The sequence below is a fragment of the Coenobita brevimanus genome, chromosome 66 (assembly GCF_032717465.1).
Source record: "Coenobita brevimanus isolate Jiangsu-jjx chromosome 66, ASM3271746v2, whole genome shotgun sequence".
Lineage (NCBI taxonomy): Eukaryota > Metazoa > Arthropoda > Malacostraca > Decapoda > Coenobitidae > Coenobita > Coenobita brevimanus.
The window spans coordinates 22,075,533-22,081,054 of record NC_137019.1 but is presented as its reverse complement, the minus strand read 5'-3'; positions in this window follow the sequence as shown (position 1 = coordinate 22,081,054).

Genomic DNA, 5,522 nt, shown 5'->3' with positions numbered 1-5,522 from the left:
GTGTTAATAGAGGCTATTGCAGTTAACCATATATTTAACCTGTTTTTTGCCATTACATTATCCTTATGAGTCCTGAATGTTTTGTTGTTAGTTTGAGCATTAAACTTTAACTTGTAATTTTACCTAACTCTTTTGTTTTGAACCTGGAACTTTACGGGACAGTAGTGACTCTTAGTATTCTCACTTAAAGTGTACGTTATCTTTCTCTGTTCCGTAACATAAATTTGGCGACCTCATATCAGGATATTCAGGATATTATCATAAGGATATTGCTTGATATTTTGTGACTGTTACTTATTAATTATGTCTACTATTACTACACTTGATGAAGCCAAAGATTTTTTGTCAAATGTGCAAACAGTGTTGGATGTAGAAAACAGAACAAAGAATGAACTTAAGCTTGTTGCTCAACAATTGGGAATTGCTGTTCGCTCTCATCATTCTAAAGATCAAATTGTTGACATGATTAATGAAAGCTTGTTTAATGTAACTCCTCCAAATGAGCAAACGCAGATTGAATTAGCTAAGTTACAGCTAGCCCTGCAGGAGGCAAAAGCTAAGGAGGCTGAATTTCAGGCAAATGCTCGTATTCAGGAGGCACAGATACAGGCACAAATTGAACTTGCCAGGATTCAGGCAGACCATGAGTATCGCATGAAACAAGGTGGAACTGGATCATCTAGCTCTGATGATTCTGATGTGGCTAAAAATGAATATGATTTAACAAAGTATTTTCAGTTGTTTGAGAGGGTAGCTACAGGTTTTAATTGGCCTAAGGAGTATTGGCCAGTACTCCTTCAAACTGTTCTCACCGGTAAAGCTCAAGTAACTTATGCATCTTTGCCTCAGGATCAATGTGATAATTATGATGTAGTTAAGAGCTTGATTCTCAAGGCCTATGAGCTTGTTCCTGAAGCCTATAGAGTAAAATTTAGGACAACTTATAAGCAAGATAAGCAATCCCATGTTGAGTATGCAAAAATCAAAGAAGATCTGTTAGAGCAGTGGTTAAATTCTAAGAATGTGGATTCTGATTTTGACAAATTTAAGCAGATGATTTTGCTGGAGGACTTCGAAAGGTGTATTAGTAAAGATGTAAGCCTATATCTTGATGAGAAAAGAATAGATAATTTGTCTGATGCTGCAGTTTTAGCTGATGAATATGTTCTCACTCACAAGAGATATTCTAAAGAAAAAGGGAAAGCTGAGAGTAAGTACGTTGCCTCTACTCAGAGTACAGGTAACAGGAAAGAGAATAAAGATGATGTTTCTCAGGAAGTACGAGTAAATACCAGCTTCACCTCTAGATTTCAGAAAAGTAAATGTACTTATTGTAGTAAGCTTGGTCATACTACGGAGAGATGTTTCAGGAGACAGCGTGATGTGAACAAAAAGGAGTCTTTAAATATTCAGTCAATTGGTCTAGTGTCCACTCTTGAGAGTTCCCAGAATTCTTTAACTGAGTTAACTGAACCTGCTTTGAGGGGTAACTTAAATTCTCATGATGGAGCTCCTCTTTTGAGCAGTAACGTGGGTGACACTCTCAAGAGTTCATGTGCTAATTTCCTGTCTGATGGTTTTGTCAGTCCTCTGGACAGTAATGACAGGAAATCAGTTCAAATATATTGTGATACAGGTGCTTGCCAATCCCTTATGCTGACCAGTGTTCTAGGCTCTAATGTTAATTCCTCTGATGAAACTGTAATCTTACAAGGTGTAGGGAATAATTACTTCTCTGTCCCTCTGTGCAGAGTGAATGTAGAGTCTGGTTTTGTTAATGGTTCCGTTATGGTTGGGTTGGTTGAGACACTCCCAATGTCAGGTGTAACTTTCTTACTTGGAAATGATATTGGTGGAAGTCAAGTGTGTCCAGCTCCTCAGTTGTCTGGTGAGCCAGTGGCTGCGACCCAGGATTGTGATGTCCCTGATGTGTTCCCTGCATGTGCTGTCACTAGGGCTAAGTCTAAAGTTACTGGTGATTTAGAGGATAATGATGATGATGATGTTATCCTAGCTGACACTTTTCTTGCTAATTTGGACCACTCACCAGATGAGGCAGTACCCCGTAGTGTTGATAATTTGTCTCGTCAAGAGTTGGTTGAGTTGCAGGTTGCTGACCCTGAGTTGAAAGGTCTAGCTAACTCTGCTTACAGTGAAGAAGAGTCAGCCGGTGCTTCTACTTGTTATTATGTAAAGTCAGGAGTACTTATGAGGAAGTGGAGACCCCCCAGCAGCATCAGCCGACTGTGAATGGGAGGTTGTACATCAAGTTGTCATCCCTCGTGTTTGTAGGCAGGATATCATTAGAGTGGCTCATGATTCCAGTTTGGCAGGACACCTTTGAGTGAGGAAGACTGTGGCACGCATTTTGAAACACTTCTACTGGCCAGGTATCTTCAGGGATGTTTCCTGGTATTGTAAGTCTTGTCACACCTGTCAAGTTGTGGGGAAGTGTAATCAGACTGAAAAGGTTGCACCTCTAGTTCCCATTCCTCCTTTTGAGGCGCCTTTCACCCGTGTGTTGGTGGATATTGTGGGCCCTCTTCCTAAGACTTCTTCAGGATTTTCTTATGTGTTGACCATGATTGATATGGCTACTCGTTATCCTGAAGCCATTCCACTTAGAAACATCTCAGCAAAGAACGTGGTTAAGGAAATGCTAGGGTTCTTCACAAAGTTTGGTCTGCCCAAGGAGGTACAGTCAGACCGGGGAAGTAATTTCATGTCGAATGTTTTCAAGCAGTCTCTGAAAGAGTTGGGCATCTCCCAGATCACGTCTTCAGCTTACCATCCCCAGACCCAAGGAGCGTTGGAGAGATATCATCAAACACTCAAATCGATGCTCAAGAAATACTGTTTGGAACATCAGAAAGACTGGGATAAAGGTCTTCCATTCGTCGTATTTGCCGCAAGAGAATCTCCAAATGAATCACTGGGCTTCTCACCTTTTGAACTACTGTTTGGCCATGAAGTAAGAGGACCCCTTAAGCTACTCAAGGAATGCTGGCTGTCGGAGGAAGATGACGTCAACCTGCTGGAGTATGTGATGAATTTCAAAGAACGGCTGTCCACTGCTTTACAGCTGGCGAGAGAGAATTTAGGAGCTGCTCAGGAGAAGATGAAGACTTGGTATGATAAGAAGTCCAGGTTACGCCACGTTCAGCCAGGAGATCAGGTGTTGATTCTGCTACCAGTTCATGGGCAACCTCTTCAAGCCAAGTTTAGTGGTCCTTATTTCGTGGAGAAGAAACTCAGTGATGTCAACTATGTCATCGCCACACCAGATCGTAGAAAGAACAAGCAACTATGTCACATCAACATGCTAAAGTTATATCACAGGCGGGACGAAAATAACCCAGTCTGCACTGTAGCTGTTCCACCAGAGTCTGCAAGTGAAGCTCTCCCATGCAGTATGAGCCTGAGTGATAGTTTGGGGAAGAATCCTGATATCATGAATGATCTCCAGACTAAGCTTTCTCATCTACCTCCCGAGGAGAGGCAGGAGTTTTCGGCATTACTGCAGGAGTACCCGCAAGTGTTCCGTGCTACTCCAGGAAGAACCACTGTGTTGATGCATGATGTCGATGTTGGAGACGCAAAGCCAATTAAATTGCCTCCTTACCGTGTGAACCCAGTGAAAGTTCCTCTCATCGAGAAGGAGCTTGGCTACCTGTTGGACCACAAAATGATTGAGCCCTGTCAGAGCGAGTGGAGTTCTCCCGTCACTTTAGTCCCTAAGCCAGGTGGGTCACAGCAGCTTTGCATTGACTACAGACGTGTTAATCAGATAACCAAAACAGACACTTACCCTCTCCCTCGTGTGGAAGATTGCATAGACAAGATCGGAAAGGCTAGGTACATAAGTAAGTTTGATTTGTTAAAGGGATACTGGCAAGTACCTATGACTGAACGTGCTAGGGAGATCTCATGTTTTGTAACACTAGGAAAGACTTTTGCATGTTCTGTAATGCCAGATACAGATTGTTTTAGAGTAATAAGAAATTTCCTTTGTAAATTTCTTTTTTCTTTGTGGGGAGGTGTTACATAGCCTATGATTTCATCACCCTTTGTGTAATTTTAACGCACAGTATGCTGCATGTTTGATCACGAGCGTGTTCTGCCTCAGTCCCCCCTTTCTACCGTTATAGTAGAGTAAGTCGTTCTCTCTGTTATTCAGAGCGGGATTTTCAGCTCTTTGTCCCCATGGCTTCATTTGCGCGTCCTTCTTACAAGTTGTATCAAGCTCTCCTGGCCCCTATATAATGAGCTCAGTCTCTGCATCATTGCCACTTAGATCTGCTCCTCATTTTGTTCACATCTCTGTCCTCCCCTGTACAGATATTATTATTGTGAGTGCTCAAGAAATCTCCAAACATCTAGCAGCTGTGTGTAATTTGAGTATAAGTGTTACTGCATTTTTTCTTGTACTGTGTAGCATAAGGTTAATTCTTAGGCCTAGTGAGGTTTTTGATTAATGTTGGGTTTTATGTCAGTCATTTTTGATAATATTTTGTATCTGTAATAATTTATCTTGCATTAGCTGAGCATTACCCGGTGCATTTTCATTTTATCAGGGCTGACTTAGATAAATTTACTCTTGCTAACTTCGTGTTAATAGAGGCTATTGCAGTTAACCATATATTTAACCTGTTTTTTGCCATTACATTATCCTTATGAGTCCTGAATGTTTTGTTGTTAGTTTGAGCATTAAACTTTAACTTGTAATTTTACCTAACTCTTTTGTTTTGAACCTGGAACTTTACGGGACAGTAGTGACTCTTAGTATTCTCACTTAAAGTGTACGTTATCTTTCTCTGTTCCGTAACAATATATATATATATATATATATATATATATATATATATATATATATATATATATATATATATATATATATATATATATATATATATATATATAATTATTACTTACACGCATATTCATACATCTCACTCTCTCTCTCTCTCTCTCTCTCTCTCTCTCTCACACACACACACACACACACACACATCCTTGTCGAGACACACATACAGTGGTACGTCCAGACAATGTTTATAACCTGACCTACACACTGGCCACGCCGTGTTTACCCTCACTCTCAGTCTCACTCACTCTGTCTCCCTCTCGCCCTCCCTCCCTCCCTCTACTCCCTTTTTCTCAATGCGTTTTCTTCCTCCCTTCGTCTCTCAGTTCTCTCTCTTCTTCCTTTCTCTGTTTACCTTTTTTACCTCACCTTCTCTGCTTCGCTTACTCCTCTCCCTCTACTCTATCTCTTCTTCCTATACTTTCCTACCTACTCACCTAACTATCTACTTACCCATCTCCCATTCGTTATTTTCCTCTCCTATTTCTCGCTGTGTGTCATGTCTCATTCCCTTTCCTTCTTTTTTTTCCCAGGCACCCTTTGTCCCTTGCTCATCTTCCCTCCCACTCTTTCCTTCTCTCTTTCACCTTCTTTCCATCCTTTCCTCCTTCCATTTTCCCCCTTTATATCTTTTTCATTATCATTTTTTCCTGTTTTC